At 49.1% G+C, this 20,988-nt stretch overlaps 1 long non-coding RNA gene across 1 annotated transcript in view; it reads right to left on the bottom strand.

Moving 5' to 3' along the window:
- The window catches only part of LOC146863785 (uncharacterized), a 123,021-nt gene extending 103,979 nt beyond the window's left edge, over nucleotides 1-19,042 (bottom strand). The window contains exon 1 of the long non-coding RNA XR_014969239.1: nucleotides 18,987-19,042. This is a non-coding gene — a long non-coding RNA (uncharacterized LOC146863785). The remainder of the gene's footprint in view (nucleotides 1-18,986) is intronic.
- Nucleotides 19,043-20,988: the final 1,946 nt, after the last annotated feature.

Consider the following 20,988-nt stretch of genomic DNA (forward strand, 5'->3'; position numbering starts at 1 on the left):
TACTAAAGATCCTAACTTTATATTTAGGTATCAGTTATGGCCCAGCAGATGCCAATGCCCAGCTGAGTGGTGAGTCAGAGTGATACCACAATAGAGAAGATATGCAATGTTCTGGAAGATAGCGATCTCTGGAAAATTAAATATCCCTCGAAAATAGAGATATTCTGAAGGTATATTGTTTCTACTAGAAACTACTACAAATCTCTGCTAAGATACTAAAGATCTTAACTTTATATTTAGGTATCAGTTATGGCCCAGCAGATGCCAATGCCCAGCTGAGTGGTGAGTCAGAGTGATAGCCAGTATTTTTGATTTCTCTCTCATCCCATTCCCCTTTCTCCTGTTCTACAGCTAACCAACACATTCCTCTTTCATATGAGGATTCAGAAAAGTATAGAAGCATCCATCACTCCCGTTGGATCCGGACTTCAAGATTAGGGGTTCCTGAAACCAACCATCTCTGACACAAGAAAAGCTCCAATGAACAGTATCGTAAAAAGTGACCTGAAATGTCAAAAATCCCAGGTGGATGAACACCCGAGTCTCACCTGTGTAAAAATCCTCCCCAACATCTTACTGCATTAGCTTGTATAAGAGGGCATGAAATCTGTGCTGGCTCATGATGGATACATGAATCTATGTGGCTTTATTCACCTGACAGCTAAGGATGGAAGTGGACAGTAGTGAGGTGTTGGAAGGAATAGTCACTTAAAGATGATGATGGTTTTTAAGTAAGATACAAGAGAGCTGTCTCTTAAGAGGTTTCTCCTCCTCAGCAATGTGGCCCATACACACAGTCCGCACTTCCCTACATCTAACTCAGGTGGAGCTCATTGGCAGCACACCTACATCACTGATTTGGTTTGCATTTGAGGTCGCCAGTTACTGCAAAAGTGAAGAATTTGTGCACTTTTTAATGCAGTTCTAAGGATACAATATACATCTAGGCTATTACCTGTGCCTGTTATCATTGGCAGGTATGGCCTCTGTCCCATGTTAGGCATCCACAAACAAGCTCTGGCAGAACCAAAACATGCATTAGCAAAGTAAGACCAATCGGCGTTGCCAATACTTGTTTAATGAAGGAGTTACGTCTGAACAGAGTTATAGGGAGGAGTTAGGAGAGGCATTAATGTTAGCTAAAAAAGTTTTTAAAATTTTTAAGACAAAGTAGATGTCACAAAAATGTATATTTTCACTGTGTAAATATTTCTGCATACTTAAGTAGGACTTCTCACAGAGTTGGTGTACCTTCAGTAGGTCAGGAGTGAAGCAGGAGGAGGTTCAGGAGCAATAAGTGAATAGTAACATGGAGCTAGTGTGTAAGAGGAGTAAAGGAGCATGTGTAGGGAAGCTGAGAGATAAGGGTGCAAGGAGATTCATTCAGACTGGTTTGTAGAAGAATCATAATGATGCTTAAAGATTTCTGAATAACATTGTGAGAAGTTGGCCTGGTATATGCTGTCCACTAGTTATAGTGGGCACTCTGTACCAGTCAAAACAACCCCTATTGGTTACAGGTTAAAGACAACCTTTATTGAAAGCTATCCTAGTGGTAGCTATGGAGAGCAGCCTTCAGGCTAAGTCTTGAAGAAATGTAAAGCAGATTGCTTTCCCAGTCTATATTCTCTTGAGTTCCTAAATGAAAGATTTCCACACCAGGTATATATATACAATATATGTATTTATTACTAAACACACCCTCCTAGTCTCTTTATGAGACTAGAGGTCAAAACACATAAGTTACACTTCAAATATTACAGTAAAATAGCACAAATACACGTCAGGCCCTGGGGTGAGCCAAACCATATACTAAAATGGTGGTATAAGAACCACAACTTAACTAGACACAAGGCCTAGAGCCTGTAGAATTGCTGGGACCCCAAGGAACCACCCAAGGTAGTGACACAGGGGACCCACGGGGGCCGTGTGCAGTGTGTGAACACAGCCGCGAGCTCCCGTTAGCTTCTATGGGGAAAGTCGCGGTTAGATTTTTAAAGATTAGGGACACTTAGAATTGAGTCAGGACCAAACCCTTTTGGACTTAGGAAGTTCTAGGGCTAGCACCCACGGGAGCACCAGAGTACTCGTGTTACCTCACCCAGGGAAGCCGGGTGCATAGGTGACTTTTGGTGTCGGGTAGCGTCGTCGATTTTAGTGGGAGCTGGCGAAGAAGTGCTGCTGCCGGGAAGTTGCGACGTGTCCGAAGAGATCCAAGCCTGGATCGAAGATGAGAAGAAGCTGAAAGCAGAGGGGACAGAGTCTCGGTCACTAGCCAGAGACCAGGAAGGCGATAGGCAGATGCCCACCGATGTCAGGTAATTTCAGGTGAAGAAGGTGAAGCTTGAATCTTCAGCCACGAGGACCAGGAGGCGTTGAGGACGACCAGGAGATGGATTTGAGCTGTCCCACAAAGGATGTCGAGTGCTGCGGTGTCGGGGTCAGGTGAAGAAGGTGAAGCTTGACTCTTCAGCCACGAGGACCAGGAGGCATTGAGGACAACCAGGAGCTGGATACGAGCTGTCCCACGAAGGATGTCGATTGCTGCGGTGTCGGGGTCCGGATTGGACTCACCAAGCCTTGGCAACAGCAACCCACGCAGAAATGAGAAAGATGCTTCGGTGCAGACCAGCAACGTCTGTGGGACTCACCACTTAATAGGGAGTCAGGGCACGTCTGGAGCAACCAGCGAAGCCAACGGAAATTCAAAGTTACCCCCTCAGGGACCCACCAGTCAACGGGCCAGGGATCGCGAAGGGACCTCGACACGAAACACAAAATGGCGGCCCACGGGTCACTCGGGGTGACTAGGCCGACACTCTTCGGTAGATTCAGTGCTTGAGGTGGGGGCTACAAGTCAACCCAAGCATGACTTCAAGAGACGTCGAGAAGTCAATGCACTTGCAGAAATGCACGGTGACCTGGAGTTCCGGTTCCACGCTACTCACGAGGGCTGTGGGTCTCAGCTTTGCTGGGGACTTGTGTCGGCCTCTGAGATGTCTGGAAATCCTCTTCCTGGGCTGCAAATACTTCGGAGTCCGGCAGGAGCTTTGATAATGCAGACTGGCAAATTGCCAGAGGACAGACCCCCGTCTGTGGCTGCAGCATCCATTTTGTGATGCCTGGGCTCTGTTAAGTTTCTACCGGGTAACCCAGTACTACCATGTTTTTCCCTCTAGGGGGGTAGTATTCCAAAGCGTTTGACACCAAACACAACATGTTTCTGTGCAGCCATCCCAAAGTAGGCATTTACCGCGAGGTTATAATGCACTTAAGAGTATATGGTCAGGCTGCATTACAAACAGCATCAGAGAAGGGTCTCTGAAACATGCAGGGGGCTCTGCTCATGCAGGGGCACCCTCTCACATAAGAACCAAGCACTCTGCCTTCAGGATTGATAAGGCCTGCCATAGGAGTGACTTATAGGTTTATATGTGTGTATATATATATATAGTGATATAGGTAACCTATATCACAGTAAAGTGTGCATGCACCACCGTACCCAGGCTGCAGTAGCAGACCTGTGATGTCATTTTGGATGGCTTTCCAGGGGTGGCATAATACATGCTTCAGCCCCTGGTAGGCCTCTGGGGTACCTATGCCCTGGGTACATAGTGTACCATATACTAGGGACTCACAAGGGTACCTCAGGGTCCAATCTATGGTGTACCCAAAGTACATGCAATCAATTTAGAGAGGACGCAGCTAGGCTGGGTCCCCGAATAGCAGGGTACCAGCCAGACTAAAGTCGAAAAACAGTGAAACACCAGCAAAAAGTGGGGGAATACATATGAAGCAGATCCTACTCTCCTACACAACTCCCTCCCCCCCCAATGCAGGGACATTAAACTAACCTTGACCAGTTGAGTCTTCATATTCTAAGTGGAAAAATCTGAAGAGTCCATCTGCATTGGCATGGTTACTCCCAGGTCTATGTGACACTGTATAGTCCATCCCCTGTAGGGAAATGGATCACATGAGCAATTTGGGATTTTCACCCTTCATCTGTTTTAGCCATAAGAGGGGCTTATGGTCTGTCTGAACAATGAAGTGAGTACCAAACAAGTATGGCCTCAACTTCTTCAGTGCCCAAACCACAGTAAAGGTCTCCCTCTCAATGGCTGACCAACGTTTCTCTCTGGGGGTCAACCTTCTGCTTATGAAAGCTACTGGTTAATCCTGACCGTCATCATTCAACTGTGACAGTACAGCCCCTACCCCCAACTCAGATGCATCTGTTTGGACAATGAACTTTTTGGAGTAGTCAGGACTTTGGAGAATGGGAGCAGTGCACATGGCCTGTTTCAGGTCATCAAATGCCTTTTGACAGCTAACTGTCCACTGAAGCTTTTTAGGCATTTTCTTAGAGGTTAAGTCATTCAGGGGTGTCACTATTGATCCATACCCCTGGACAAATCTTCTATTAGTACCCAGTCAGGCCTAAGAAGGCTCTCACCTGAGTCTGGGTAGTGGGAGCAACCCAGTCAATTATGGTCTGGATTTTGCTCTGCAATGCTTGAACCTGGCCTCCACCCACAAGGTGGCCCAGGTATACAACCTGACTCTGCCCTATCTGGCACTGATAGTTAGGCCTGCTTTTTGCAGGGCCTCCAAAACATTCCCCAGGTGGACCAGGTGATCCTCCCAGGTGGAGCTAAAGACAGCAATATCAGCTAGATATGCTGCACTATAGTCTTCAAGGCCTGTAAGGACTTGATACACCAACCTTTGGAAAGTGGCAGGTGCATTCTTCAAACCAAAGAGCATTACCACAAATTGTTAGTGCTCACTAGGGGTAGAAAATTCTGTCTTTGGCTTTGCATTATCAGCTAGTCTGATCTGCCAGTAGCCAGCTGTGAAGTCAAATGTGCTTAGAATCTTGGCTGAGGCCAAAGTATCTATTAGCTCATCTGCCCTGGGGATGGGATGGGCATCAGTCCTAGTGACTGCATTGAGACCCCTGTAATCCACACAAAACCTCATCTCTCTCTTGCCAGCTTTGGTGTGAGGTTTAGGTACCAGGACTACTGGATTAGCCCAAGGGCTATCTGAGGGTTCAATAAATCCCAAATCCAAATCTTCTGGACTTCTGTCCTTATACAGTCCCTTACATGGTCAGGTTGCCTGTAAATCTTATTCTTCACAGGCAGACTGTCCCCAGTGTCCACTTCATGGGTGCACCGGGGGCTCTGACTTGGAGTCAGAGAAAACATATGTCTGTACTGACTGAGAAGTTTTCTGCAATCAGTTTGCTGCTGGTCAGTGAGGCTGCCTGCCAAGGCTACACCATCAACTGACCCATCATCAGGGTTCTGAGAAAGCAGGTCAGGGAGTGGGTCACTCTCTTCCTCCTGTCCTTCATCAGTAGCCATGAGCACGCCCATGTCTGCCCTGTCAACATATGGTTTTAGTCAGTTAACATGAAGTACCCTGTGGGGACTCCTAGGGGTTCCAAGGTCTACCAAGAAGGTGACCTCCCCTTTCTGTTCAACAGTTGCATGGCGGCCACTCCATTGGTCCTAAAGGACTGCTGGGGCCACGGGCGCCAGCACCCACACTTCTGTCCTGGCTGGTAAACAGTCAGTACAGCCTTTTGGTCATGCCAGGCTGTTTGTAATTCCTGGCTAGCCTCAAAGTTTTTAGTAGCCTTTTTCATGTACTCAGCCATCCTGGAGCGGAGACCAAGCACATAGTCCACTATGTCCTGTTAAGGGGGTTTGAGAGGTAACTCCCATCCCTCCTTCACCAGACACAAAGAACCCCTGACAGGATGGCCAAACAAAAGTTCAAAAGGGCTGTAACCAACCCTCTTTTGTGGCACCTCCCTGTAGGCAAACAAAAAGCAGGGCAAAAGAATGTCCCATCTCCGCCTAAGCTTCTCTGGGAGACCTTTGATCATGCCCTTTAAGTTTTGTTGAATCTTTCAACTAAACCATTGCATTGTGGGTGATAGGGTGTGGTGAACTTGTAGTTCACTCCACACTCCTTCCACATAGCAGTTAAGTAACTTGACATGAAGTTTGCATCTCTGTCAGATACTACCTCCTTAGGAAAGCCTACACTTGAGAATACACCCAAGAGAGCTCTTGCCACCACAGGTACTGTAGTGGTCCTTAGGGGAATTGCTTCCGGGAACCTGGTGGCATGGTCCGCCACCACCAGTATAAACCTGTGCTCAGATGCTCTCTGAGGATCCATGGGACCAACAATGTCAATCACAACCCTCTCAAAGGGAACCCCCACCACAGGTAGTGGTATCAGGGGGGACTTTGTGGTTCCACCTGCCTTGCCACTGTCTTGGCAGGTCACACAGGAGCGACAAAACTCCTTAGTGTCTTAAGACATGTGGGGCCAATGAAAGTGAGGGATAATTCTTTCCCAAGTCTTGTTCTGGCCCAGGTGTCCTGCTAGGGGAATATCATGGGCTAGTGTCAATAGGAAGCCCTTAAACTTAAGAGGTATAACCAACCTCCTGGATGCACCAGGCTTGGGGTCTCTACTCTCTGAGTAAAAGAGTCCATGATACCAATGGTATGGGTGCCACTAGCATTCCCAGCAGCCTCATCAGCAGCTTGCTTTCTGAGGGGTTCAAGAGAGGGGCAGATTTTCTGCTCCTGGCTCAGATCAGACCTGGAAGGGCCCCCTGTTCCCAATAACTCAACCTGGTCAGGTTCAAGCTTCTCTGGGACAGTTCCTTCTTCAGGCTCAAGATCATCTCCCTGAGGAGACTGATCTGCATTCTGAGTCTGGTGGGAAGGCACTGCCTTAACCCTACTGCTCCTCGTCTTGTGAGGCACCTGATCCATTATTCCAAACTCCAGGGCCTGTCCAGTGTTAGACATTTTGGCCTGTGACCTAGTCACAGCAAAGACATGAGCAGTGATCCCTAACATTTCTGCATGAGTCCTGAGCTACACTTCAGCCCAGGCTGAAGTTTCTAGATCATTGCCAAGCAAGCACTGTACTGGTAGGTCTGCACTTACAACAGCCTTCTTAAGGCCAGTTACCCCTCCCCAGGAGAATTTAACAACTGCCAGAGAATGGTCTGTTCGGACATTGCTAGCATTGGTCCCTTAGTACATTTCACCAAGTATAATCTGACCAGGATCCACAAGATCTTTTGTCACCATTGTGACACTTGCTCCTGGTCCCTGAATGCCAAAGCCTCTATTCCATTTATTAAAGGCTGTTGTCTGTATTTGTCCAAATTACTGGGACTTACAAAGGAGGACATATCCATGCCTCCATCACAGATTAGAACAGCCTGAGTTGGAACTCTGACTAGGCCAGAGTCCATCTCAGAACCCAGGGTCAACCCTACAACACCCTTATTCTGGACAATTACCACCACCAATTGTAGCTGTACTAGGGGGAACAGTTGCCTTAGGGGCAATGATGGCTGGAGTAGATTCTTTGGACTTGGTGCAGTCACTGGTCCAGTGAGTTTTCTGCTTACAGATTGTGCACCATGGTTTCTTTTGGCCTTTTCCCTTGTTAGACTGTGAATCCCCACCTGAAGATGATTTTTGGGGCCCTTTTTTAAGACTTCTGGTCTTTACCTTTTTCCCCATCCCTTGTCAGAGTTTTTAGGATCTTGCTTCTTGGGTTCACCACCTTGGTTCTGTACCTTCTGCCTCACCCTGGTTCTGACCCACTTGTCTGCTTCTTTTCCCAATTCTTGGGGAGAGGTCAGATGTGAGTCTACCAGGTACTGGTGCAACAGCTGATTCTGACAATTATTAAGGATCTGCTCCCTCATAATTAAATTGTACAATCCTTGAAAGTCATGCACTTTGCTGCCAAGTAACCAACGCTCCAGAGCCTTAGTAGCACAATCTACAAAGTCTACCCAGTCTTGATTCTGTACCAAACAGCAAGGCAGTCTATTCTTAATTTCACCTCAATCCTCTTTCATCCACCGTCAGACACTCCCCACTCCTTCATTTAACTCCTGCAGGTCCTTTTCATCCCTGATTTATAACTTGCTGATTGGTTGTTTTCTGTCTTTCTCTTCCCCCTTTGATCCCCCTTTCTGACTTTCTCTCTTGAGCTGGTTCAAAGTATAATGATGAAAAAGTAAGCCCTGTCCCAAAAATGAGTGTGTGGGCTCGATCTGCTGAAATTAAGCACTGCAATCCAGCACATTCCCAGAGGCCGCATGGAACCAATGTCCAACGGAGTATCATGTGCCACAATTGGGTTCCCTCACCGGGGTACAAAGCACCCTAGTTTTGAAAATTGTCCCATTTATCTGTGGAAAATCCCTCATCAACTTACCCACCCAGATGACCAGACATAAATGAAGGGCATGAAGTAGGGCTGCCACCTGGCCAGTATTTTACCAGCCTGGTTTTTATTTTCATTACAAGACAGATGGCACAAATTAGGAAAATCATTAAAAACCTTGTATTTTTTCTCCTGTGATATCTACACACATAATAAAACAAAAAAATTATTTTAAAGCTGCCTAGAATATTTCTAAATAAATTGTATAGGAATAGAGGCAGAATTGCTGTGTTGAAAAGAATACAGAGTTTACAGAAACTGTTATTAAAGTAGTAATTCCTGTCCCTTCCAGAACCCCAAACACTCAGAAATGGCCAGAATGTGTCCCTATGAAGGACAGCAACCCCAGCAAGAAGCCAGTCCAGGTTGCACTTTGCTTGCTCCGACCCCTCCTGAAGCCTAACCCTTCATGTATCTTAAAAGATGCCAGAGGCTCAGTACGTAATGTAATCCGGCCAGGGAGTGATCCTACAGCCCGGGAGTCCTGAAGCAGTGCCTTGTGTTTGGCAGCGTTACAACAAACAAATGATGGACGGAATGCTGACAATGCAGACATTCTCCCCCAGTCAAGAGATCTGGGTTAAATCCATCGTTCTTTTGCCCACTACGCCACCCCAGTTCAGACATGGCCATATGCAAATCAGTCTTGACCCTGTGCCTCATGGGAACAGTCCAGCCCGAACTGCCAAGCCATGTCTTCCCTGGACCGGAATCAAGCATCCTAGGACCGGTTTCTGGCTATCAGCCGTCATCAGCCAGGATAGCTTGACTCCAGTGGCGTAGTGAGCACGGGTCCCACGTCTGGGAATACCCATCCCACTTAGGGCGAAAAGCGTTACAACAAACAAATGATGAACGGAATGCTGACAATGCAGACATTCTCCCCCAGTCAAGAGATCTGGGTTAAATCCATCGTTCTTTTGCCCACTACGCCACCCCAGTTCAGACATGGCCATATGCAAATCAGTCTTGACCCTGTGCCTCATGGGAACAGTCCAGCCCGAACTGCCAAGCCATGTCTTCCCTGGACCGGAATCAAGCATCCTAGGACCGGTTTCTGGCTATCAGCCGTCATCAGCCAGGATAGCTTGACTCCAGTGGCGTAGTGAGCACGGGTCCCACGTCTGGGAATACCCATCCCACTTAGGGCGAAAAGCGTTACAACAAACAAATGATGGACGGAGTGCTGACAATGCAGACATTCTCCCCCAGTCAAGAGATCTGGGTTAAATCCATCGTTCTTTTGCCCACTACGCCACCCCAGTTCAGACATGGCCATATGCAAATCAGTGTTGACCCTGTGCCTCATGGGAACAGTCCAGCCCGAACTGCCAAGCCATGTCTTCCCTGGACCGGAATCAAGCATCCTAGGACCGGTTTCTGGCTATCAGCCGTCATCAGCCAGGATAGCTTGACTCCAGTGGCGTAGTGAGCTCGGGTCCCACGTCTGGGAATACCCATCCCACTTAGGGCGAAAAGCGTTACAACAAACAAATGATGGACGGAATGCTGACAATGCAGACATTCTCCCCCAGTCAAGAGATCTGGGTTAAATCCATCGTTCTTTTGCCCACTACGCCAGCCCAGTTCAGACATGGCCATATGCAAATCAGTCTTGACCCTGTGCCTCATGGGAACAGTCCAGCCCGAACTGCCAAGCCATGTCTTCCCTGGACCGGAATCAAGCATCCTAGGACCGGTTTCTGGCTATCAGCCGCCATCAGCCAGGATAGCTTGACTCCAGTGGCGTAGTGAGCACGGGTCCCACGTCTGGGAATACCCATCCCACTTAGGGCGAAAAGCGTTACAACAAACAAATGATGGACGGAATGCTGACAATGCAGACATTCTCCCCCAGTCAAGAGATCTGGGTTAAATCCATCGTTCTTTTGCCCACTACGCCACCCCAGTTCAGACATGGCCATATGCAAATCAGTCTTGACCCTGTGCCTCATGGGAACAGTCCAGCCCGAACTGCCAAGCCATGTCTTCCCTGGACCGGAATCAAGCATCCTAGGACCGGTTTCTGGCTATCAGCCGTCATCAGCCAGGATAGCTTGACTCCAGTGGCGTAGTGAGCACGGGTCCCACGTCTGGGAATACCCATCCCACTTAGGGCGAAAAGCGTTACAACAAACAAATGATGGACGGAATGCTGACAATGCAGACATTCTCCCCCAGTCAAGAGATCTGGGTTAAATCCATCGTTCTTTTGCCCACTACGCCACCCCAGTTCAGACATGGCCATATGCAAATCAGTCTTGACCCTGTGCCTCATGGGAACAGTCCAGCCCGAACTGCCAAGCCATGTCTTCCCTGGACCGGAATCAAGCATCCTAGGACCGGTTTCTGGCTATCAGCCGTCATCAGCCAGGATAGCTTGACTCCAGTGGCGTAGTGAGCACGGGTCCCACGTCTGGGAATACCCATCCCACTTAGGGCGAAAAGCGTTACAACAAACAAATGATGGACGGAATGCTGACAATGCAGACATTCTCCCCCAGTCAAGAGATCTGGGTTAAATCCATCGTTCTTTTGCCCACTACGCCACCCCAGTTCAGACATGGCCATATGCAAATCAGTCTTGACCCTGTGCCTCATGGGAACAGTCCAGCCCGAACTGCCAAGCCATGTCTTCCCTGGACCGGAATCAAGCATCCTAGGACCGGTTTCTGGCTATCAGCCGTCATCAGCCAGGATAGCTTGACTCCAGTGGCGGAGTGAGCACGGGTCCCACGTCTGGGAATACCCATCCCACTTAGGGCGAAAAGCGTTACAACAAACAAATGATGGACGGAATGCTGACAATGCAGACATTCTCCCCCAGTCAAGAGATCTGGGTAAATTCCATCGTTCTTTTGCCCACTACGCCACCCCAGTTCAGACATGGCCATATGCAAATCAGTCTTGACCCTGTGCCTCATGGGAACAGTCCAGCCCGAACTGCCAAGCCATGTCTTCCCTGGACCGGAATCAAGCATCCTAGGACCGGTTTCTGGCTATCAGCCGTCATCAGCCAGGATAGCTTGACTCCAGTGGCGTAGTGAGCACGGGTCCCACGTCTGGGAATACCCATCCCACTTAGGGCGAAAAGCGTTACAACAAACAAATGATGGACGGAATGCTGACAATGCAGACATTCTCCCCCAGTCAAGAGATCTGGGTTAAATCCATCGTTCTTTTGCCCACTACGCCACCCCAGTTCAGACATGGCCATATGCAAATCAGTCTTGACCCTGTGCCTCATGGGAACAGTCCAGCCCGAACTGCCAAGCCATGTCTTCCCTGGACCGGAATCAAGCATCCTAGGACCGGTTTCTGGCTATCAGCCGTCATCAGCCAGGATAGCTTGACTCCAGTGGCGTAGTGAGCACGGGTCCCACGTCTGGGAATACCCATCCCACTTAGGGCGAAAAGCGTTACAACAAACAAATGTTGGACGGAATGCTGACAATGCAGACATTCTCCCCCAGTCAAGAGATCTGGGTTAAATCCATCGTTCTTTTGCCCACTACGCCACCCCAGTTCAGACATGGCCATATGCAAATCAGTCTTGACCCTGTGCCTCATGGGAACAGTCCAGCCCGAACTGCCAAGCCATGTCTTCCCTGGACCGGAATCAAGCATCCTAGGACCGGTTTCTGGCTATCAGCCGTCATCAGCCAGGATAGCTTGACTCCAGTGGCGTAGTGAGCACGGGTCCCACGTCTGGGAATACCCATCCCACTTAGGGCGAAAAGCGTTACAACAAACAAATGATGGACGGAATGCTGACAATGCAGACATTCTCCCCCAGTCAAGAGATCTGGGTTAAATCCATCGTTCTTTTGCCCACTACGCCACCCCAGTTCAGACATGGCCATATGCAAATCAGTCTTGACCCTGTGCCTCATGGGAACAGTCCAGCCCGAACTGCCAAGCCATGTCTTCCCTGGACCGGAATCAAGCATCCTAGGACCGGTTTCTGGCTATCAGCCGTCATCAGCCAGGATAGCTTGACTCCGGTGGCGTAGTGAGCACGGGTCCCACGTCTGGGAATACCCATCCCACTTAGGGCGAAAAGCGTTACAACAAACAAATGATGGACGGAATGCTGACAATGCAGACATTCTCCCCCAGTCAAGAGATCTGGGTTAAATCCATCGTTCTTTTGCCCACTACGCCACCCCAGTTCAGACATGGCCATATGCAAATCAGTCTTGACCCTGTGCCTCATGGGAACAGTCCAGCCCGAACTGCCAAGCCATGTCTTCCCTGGACCGGAATCAAGCATCCTAGGACCGGTTTCTGGCTATCAGCCGTCATCAGCCAGGATAGCTTGACTCCAGTGGCGTAGTGAGCACGGGTCCCACGTCTGGGAATACCCATCCCACTTAGGGCGAAAAGCGTTACAACAAACAAATGATGGACGGAATGCTGACAATGCAGACATTCTCCCCCAGTCAAGAGATCTGGGTTAAATCCATCGTTCATTTGCCCACTACGCCACCCCAGTTCAGACATGGCCATATGCAAATCAGTCTTGACCCTGTGCCTCATGGGAACAGTCCAGCCCGAACTGCCAAGCCATGTCTTCCCTGGACCGGAATCAAGCATCCTAGGACCGGTTTCTGGCTATCAGCCGTCATCAGCCAGGATAGCTTGACTCCAGTGGCGTAGTGAGCACGGGTCCCACGTCTGGGAATACCCATCCCACTTAGGGCGAAAAGCGTTACAACAAACAAATGATGGACGGAATGCTGACAATGCAGACATTCTCCCCCAGTCAAGAGATCTGGGTTAAATCCATCGTTCTTTTGCCCACTACGCCACCCCAGTTCAGACATGGCCATATGCAAATCAGTCTTGACCCTGTGCCTCATGGGAACAGTCCAGCCCGAACTGCCAAGCCATGTCTTCCCTGGACCGGAATCAAGCATCCTAGGACCGGTTTCTGGCTATCAGCCGTCATCAGCCAGGATAGCTTGACTCCAGTGGCGTAGTGAGCACGGGTCCCACGTCTGGGAATACCCATCCCACTTAGGGCGAAAAGCGTTACAACAAACAAATGATGGACGGAATGCTGACAATGCAGACATTCTCCCCCAGTCAAGAGATCTGGGTTAAATCCATCGTTCTTTTGCCCACTACGCCACCCCAGTTCAGACATGGCCATATGCAAATCAGTCTTGACCCTGTGCCTCATGGGAACAGTCCAGCCCGAACTGCCAAGCCATGTCTTCCCTGGACCGGAATCAAGCATCCTAGGACCGGTTTCTGGCTATCAGTCGTCATCAGCCAGGATAGCTTGACTCCAGTGGCGTAGTGAGCACGGGTCCCACGTCTGGGAATACCCATCCCACTTAGGGCGAAAAGCGTTACAACAAACAAATGATGGACGGAATGCTGACAATGCAGACATTCTCCCCCAGTCAAGAGATCTGGGTTAAATCCATCGTTCTTTTGCCCACTACGCCACCCCAGTTCAGACATGGCCATATGCAAATCAGTCTTGACCCTGTGCCTCATGGGAACAGTCCAGCCCGAACTGCCAAGCCATGTCTTCCCTGGACCGGAATCAAGCATCCTAGGACCGGTTTCTGGCTATCAGCCGTCATCAGCCAGGATAGCTTGACTCCAGTGGCGTAGTGAGCACGGGTCCCACGTCTGGGAATACCCATCCCACTTAGGGCGAAAAGCGTTACAACAAACAAATGATGGACGGAATGCTGACAATGCAGACATTCTCCCCCAGTCAAGAGATCTGGGTTAAATCCATCGTTCTTTTGCCCACTACGCCACCCCAGTTCAGACATGGCCATATGCAAATCAGTCTTGACCCTGTGCCTCATGGGAACAGTCCAGCCCGAACTGCCAAGCCATGTCTTCCCTGGACCGGAATCAGGCATCCTAGGACCGGTTTCTGGCTATCAGCCGTCATCAGCCAGGATAGCTTGACTCCAGTGGCGTAGTGAGCATGGAAATACCCTAAACAGGGATGGTGCAGATATTAGGACTTCTGTGTCCATCTCACTCATCACTTGATGTGAGAAGGGGGGTGAGGTATAAGGGTTGAGGACGGAGAGTGGAGGAGTGAGGGATAAAGAGTATGAGACATGAGGAGTGAAGGATGAAAAGTGAGGGATGAGGGGTGATGGTTCGGCCATGTGGGATCACAAGATCAGGATAAGGTATGTGGGTGTGGAGAGGGAGTATGTGGGAGGATGAGGAGTAATGAGTGCGGGATCAGCAGAGCAGGCTGAGGAATCTGGACTGTAAGGGGGCATGAGGAGGGAGGATGGAATAGTAAGTGATGTAGAGTGACTGATGACAAATGATCAAAGAAAACTGATGGATGAGGAGTGAGGGATAAATACCCTGGAGTGAGGGTAAGTGAAAGATCAGGACTGATGTGTGGGGAGTAGGAGATGAGATAAAATGACTGTGAATCGAGTAAGGAACGAGGACTGTGGAGGGTGGAGGGCTGTATGAGGCATGAGGAGTATGGAGTGTGGAATGAGGAGGAGGGGCGAAGGCCCTGGACACATGGAGTGCACTTTACTAGAGACTTATAAGTAAATTAATATATGCCAATTGGGTATGAACCAATGTTACACTGTGGCAATGATTAGCAGTGGTTAAAGTGCTCAGAGTCCTAAAGCTAACACAAATGAGCAGTTGTGGCTCCTCTGCTAGGGTGGAGTAGCGTCGCATCACTGCTATGCTAACAATGTTATTATCAATTTATTTTTTCCTGCTGCTGCAGCTTTGCGGGCGGGGCGTGCTTAGTTGCTCACACAGGAGCAGGGGAGGAGTGGTGGGCACACTTTAAGTGCGCATGAATGTTTGGCCAGCCGCCTTGGGCCCGCCAAACATTCATGCGCAATTTACATGTTCTCCACCCAGGCTGCATTATATTCTGGTAGTAGAACATGCCCAGGCTCCCAGCCCCTATATGAGCGCCGACCAATCACGATGCTGCATTGCAGCATTGTGACTGGCTTAGGGAAACCTAGGTGCTTCTTGTTCCGGCCCGAGTACAACGCGGAAGAGAGAAGCGGCGATATGGTATGGTTTTTGCTTCATTTTACACCCCCTTAACCCCACCTCACCACCTCAATCTGTGCCAGCCACCACTGAAATCGAGGTCAGAGAAAGAGCAGGAGGAAGGTAAAAAGTTTGAGTTGAACCTTTGGAGAGTGCCATTTTCAAACAAGAAGGATAAAGAGAGGGACTACACAGTGAGGAATAAGGAGTGACTGATGACAAGGAAGCAAAGAAAACTGAAGGATCAGGTGAGGGATGCAAAATAAGGGAAGAACATTGTGGAGTGAGGGCTGGCGAGGGAAGGATGAGGTGTAAAGTATGTAGAGTAAGAGATGTGAGAAAGGAGTGTAGTGAAAGAATATTTGTGAAGGAGGAAGAGTAGAGTGGGGAGTGACAGATAAGTGGGGACAAGAAGTGAAGAAACTGAAGACTGGGGGTGAGGGATGCAGAATGAGGGGTGTATCCTTTGCAGTAAGGAGTGAGGGACAATGTAAGAGGAGAAAGAAAATGAGTGTGATAAGAGGGAGGAATGAGGGCTGAGGAGTGAGGAATGAAGACCGATGGATGACTAGCAAGATTATTAGGAGGCAAAGAGGTGACGTGTTTCACCAAGGTAAACACAAGGGCTGTAGTCCGCTTGGTAGTGGGTGTGTCTGGGGAATGTACTGCAGTCACTCAGTGTCGCAGTGAAGGCGGTATTTATGAAGGACGGTGCAGGCTTTAAGTGGGCCGGGTCCATCCAGGTCTCAGACCCGGTAGTAATTGATCGGTTTCTGAAGAATGAATGTAAAAACCGTTCAGGTAATCCATGCCAGATAGTGTGATCAACCGTCTGTAAATTTCACGGACTGTCCATGAGGATCCCTTTTACAGATGCCTTTTGTCCATAATTTTGGGCCTTGCAGGGAACAGCAGCGTTCCCTCAAGAAGCCTCAGCTCCCTGGTGGGGCCGCCTTGCACTCTCCCTCGGAGCACAAGAGCAGCCCCACTCTCCCCTTTGTCATTCTGGCTGATGATTGCCACATACAGAAGGACAATGGGCCAGTCTGGGCTACAAAGCATGTTTTGGGCCTCCCTCAGGGCAGGGAATTCTTTCAGATGGAAGAAATGTGCAAACACGCCAGTGCTGCTACAGAATCCAGTTCATGAAAAGAAGCTGGTGAGAGAAGTTAAAAAGAAGGGGCAAGAGTTCTTTCACAATCTCATCATTTTAGAACTGATGCATTTTCAAAATTATATTCAACGAAGCCACGGTTGCTGTTTTTTATTTTATGCAACTAACACCCATTGACAAAGCCAATAGTTCTGGCTTGTTGTTGGTGTGACTCATGACTTTCACTGTTTCAGATTGCCTATGTGCAGGGGCATCGTGAACCCTCCCCCAGTTCACTCCTTGCTTTAGGAACTACAGCAAGTGTGAAGTTCTTGATGGGTCTCGTCTGTCTGCATCTCTGCAGATAAAGGCTCAGCTGATAATTAATATGAAAAGGTAGACGAGTGAGTAAGTGAAGGAATGGGTGGATGGCTGGATGGATTAGTGAAAGGGTGAATGGATGAATGAAAGGGTGAATGGATGGATAATGAGAGAAAGGATGGATGGATGCATGAGTGAGTGGAAGAATGGAGAGAAAAGGTAAATAGATGGATGTATGTGAGGAAGGGTAGAAGGATGGGTAAAACGGTGGATGGATGAGTGAAAGGCTGGATGATGATTAAGTGAATGTGAGGATAGATGAGTGAAATGGATGGATTGATGAATTGATAAGTGAAAGGTTAAATGGATGGATGGATTAGTGAAAGGGTGGATGTAAGGATGGATGAGTGAGTGAGTGAAAGGGAGGGTAGATGGACAAATGGATGGAAAGATGAGTGAAGGAGTGAAAGGATGAGAGATGGGATGGATGAGCGATAGGGTCAATGGATGGATTCATGAGTGGATGAGTAGATGGATGGGTGGGTGGATGATGGAAGGAAGGCTAGCTAAACGAAAGGGTCGATGGAGAGAGAAAGGGAGGATGGATGGATGACTGAAAGGGTGAATGGGTGGAAGGATGAGTGACTTTGGTGGATGGATGAGTAAGTGAAAGTATGGCTGGATGGGTGAAAAGGTAAATGGCTGGATGGATGAGTGAATGAATGGGTGGAAGAGTGGATGAATAGGGTGAAAGGATGGATGGATGGATGGATAATGGACAGATGAGTGAAAGGGTGGATGGAGGGATGGATGAGTGCAATGATAGATAGAAAGATACATGATGGATGGAAGGACACATGTTGGATAGGTTTGCAAATGGATGAATGTGTGGATATGGATGGGCTAACTTATATACTATTGCGCGAGCTCCTCTGATGTGTCTGTAAAACTTACCTTTTGTCCCAAAGTTTTTTCCTGAATTTTGCCCCCCAGTCCTGAATGTTTGTCCTGAATTTTGACCCTTTGTCCTTGATTTTTACACTCACCACCCTGAATATGCACCCATGCCAGTTGGTCACCCTAATGCCAGCGGTTTAGTTCCTGTTTGCATTTCACACGTTTTGCTGAATTTTGCATTCCAGAAGAGAGCTAGCTATTTCCAGGAAGTTCTTTTTTTTGTTTTTCTCATGCACTACTCTTGAATAGCGCTTAATCTTAAACATCCAACGATTATTGACAACGCCCTGGCTGGTGTGTGGTGTATCACAGTTATTGCGCTACATATCTGGATGGGATAACAGACAGCACGAAGGGGGACCGAATACTGGTGGGTACAGACTATGGGAATCACAGAAATGTAGTTGAAGTCACGTCCTTAAATGCATAGGTTAAGCCCCTTTCACCCCCCTCCCCCCCCTCCCCCACATAGGCACATGTTTTCATCCCGGTGGACGCGCTGGTGGTAACTCTGTTATCAGGTACAGCAGGGTATCTCACTGCTGCGCGTAGCGCTAGATCGCTACTGCCACGAATGGCGCTACAAACGGCGCTACATGCTGGGAGCAGCATGTTTTAATCCAAGCCCCGTACTCCACCGATCAACCACAGCAGACAGCCCCTTCTTGACCCTACTCTGCGCCCTGAAACATTTTATTTAGGTGGGGGTCAACTTATTCTTTTCACAGCACCATTCCCAAAAGGTAATGGCTGAAATGAATCCAGAGGCGAAACAGTCGCGCTAAAGAGAACCTCAGGAGTCACCCGTGCTCTTCAGGGGAGGGCGCAATGTCAGAGAGCAATATTCCTCTGCAGCCGCAAATACAGCACGTGGGTGCTGTTGGGGTGAACGGGCACAGTGCCTTCCAGCCCACCCGGCGATTACCCGGTGCCCCCGGGTCCAGTCCAGTCCTGCCGCCCCTCAGGACAGCACTCTGTGGCATGGAATCCCTGCATCACTCCTGTACCAGCTGAGCAGGACACAGCAATACACCGACTACTTCCGGCAACGGGAAGACGGTCTGCAACTTGTGTGTTCTTAGACACATGTGAAACGGCAATGTGTGCTTTACGGCCCTTTATAAAAACTCCAAATAAAGTAAATACAATTGTTCTTTAAATCTATAAAATACTTTTTTTACATGTTGGCAGAACTCACCGATCCTTGCTTCTTGTCAGCAGCGCTTCTCCAGAGCCCAGCTGGGTTATTTATTCTTTACATATATAAAATAAATAAGTATCTTTGCATGGTGACAGTACTCACAGATCAGTTCCTGCTTCTCGTCGGCAGCTCGTCCCCTCAGCCCAGCTGCTTTACTTACTTGCAGCAGGTTGTATATGTGCACTCCAGTCATCGGTGCACACACCCGGGCAGCCAATCACAGGCCGCCGTTCTGCTGCCTCCTCTGGTGCCGGTGGCCACGAGCCAGGAACCGAGAAGGGTCTGACTTCCCGCGAGCCGGCTGACTTCTTGTAAATCAGACCCGTGCTCCATCGTGCACGGCTGGCTGGCTGTGTGTGGGGGAGGCGGGGGCGCACAGGGTGCAGGCCTGCACCCCACCCGCCCTTTCTATCGTTGTCTATCAATAAACACCAACTACAGCACTACTCTATGCCAGTGCTCTCCACTCTACGCCACTTCACTACTCTGAAGCAATCTACTCTATGTCATTGCACTCTACGCCACTGCAATCTACTCTGGACCACTCTTCTCTGTGCCACTGCACTCTATGTCACAACACTCTATGCCACTGCAATCTACTCTGGACCACTCTTCTCTGTGCCACTGCACTCTATGTCACAGCACTCTATGCCACTGCAATCTACTCTGGACCACTCTTCTCTGTGCCACTGCACTCTATGTCACAGCACTCTATGCCACTGCAATCTACTCTGGACCACTCTTCTCTGCGCCACTGCACTCTATGTCACTGCACTCTATGCCACTGCAATCTACTCTGGACCACTCTTCTCTGCGCCACTGCACTCTATGTCATTGCACTCTACGCCACTGCAATCTACTCTGGACCACTCTTCTCTGCTTCACTGCACTCTATGACACTGCACTCTATGCCACTGCAATCTACTCTGGACCACTCTTCTCTGCGCCACTGCACTCTATGTCATTGCACTCTACGCCACTGCAATCTACTCTGGACCACTCTTCTCTGCGCCACTGCACTCTATGACACTGCACTCTATTCCACTGCAATCTACTCTGGACCACTCTTCTCTGCGCCACTGCACTCTATGTCATTGTACTCTACGCCACTGCAATCTACCCTGGACCACTCTTCTCTGCGCCACTGCGCTCTATGTCACTGCACTCTATGCCACTGCAATCTACTCTGGACCACTCTTCTCTGCGCCACTGCGCTCTATGTCCCTGCACTCTATGCCACTGCAATCTACTCTGGACCACTCTTCTCTGCGCCACTGCGCTCTATGTCCCTGCACTCTATGCCACTGCAATCTACTCTGGACCACTCTTCTCTGCGCCACTGCACTCTATGTCATTGCACTCTACGCCACTGCAATCTACTCTGGACCACTCTTCTCTGCGCCACTGCACTCTATGTCACTGCACTCTACGCCACTGCAATCTACTCTGGACCACTCTTCTCTGTGCCACTGCACTCTATGTCACTGCACTCTATGCCACTGCAATCTACTGTGGACCACTCTTCTCTGCGCCACTGTGCTCTATGTCACTGCACTCTATGCCACTGCAATCTACTCTGGACCACTCTTCTCTGCGCCACTGCACTCTATGTCACTGCACTATATGCCACTGCACTCTACTCTGGACCACTCTTCTCTGCGCCACTGCACTCTATGTCACTGCACTCTATGCCACTGCAATCTACTCTGGACCACTCTTCTCTGCGCCACTGCACTCTATGTCATTGCACTCTACGCCACTGCAATCTACTCTGGACCACTCATCTCTGTGCCACTGCACTCTATGTCATTGCACTCTACGCCACTGCAATCTACTCTGGACCACTCTTCTCTGCGCCACTACGCTTTATGTCACTGCACTCTATGCCACTGCAATCTACTCTGGACCACTCTTCTCTGCGCCACTGCGCTCTATGTCACTGCACTCTATGCCACTGCAATCTACTCTGGACCACTCTTCTCTGCGCCACTGCACTCTATGTCACTGCACTTTATGCTAATGCATTCTACACCATTTTACTCAAAACCAATGAACTCTATACCACTGCACTCTTTGCCAATCTACTCTGCACCACTGTGCTTTG

This window comes from Triturus cristatus, chromosome 2_1 (assembly GCF_964204655.1).
Source record: "Triturus cristatus chromosome 2_1, aTriCri1.1, whole genome shotgun sequence".
NCBI lineage: Eukaryota > Metazoa > Chordata > Amphibia > Caudata > Salamandridae > Triturus > Triturus cristatus.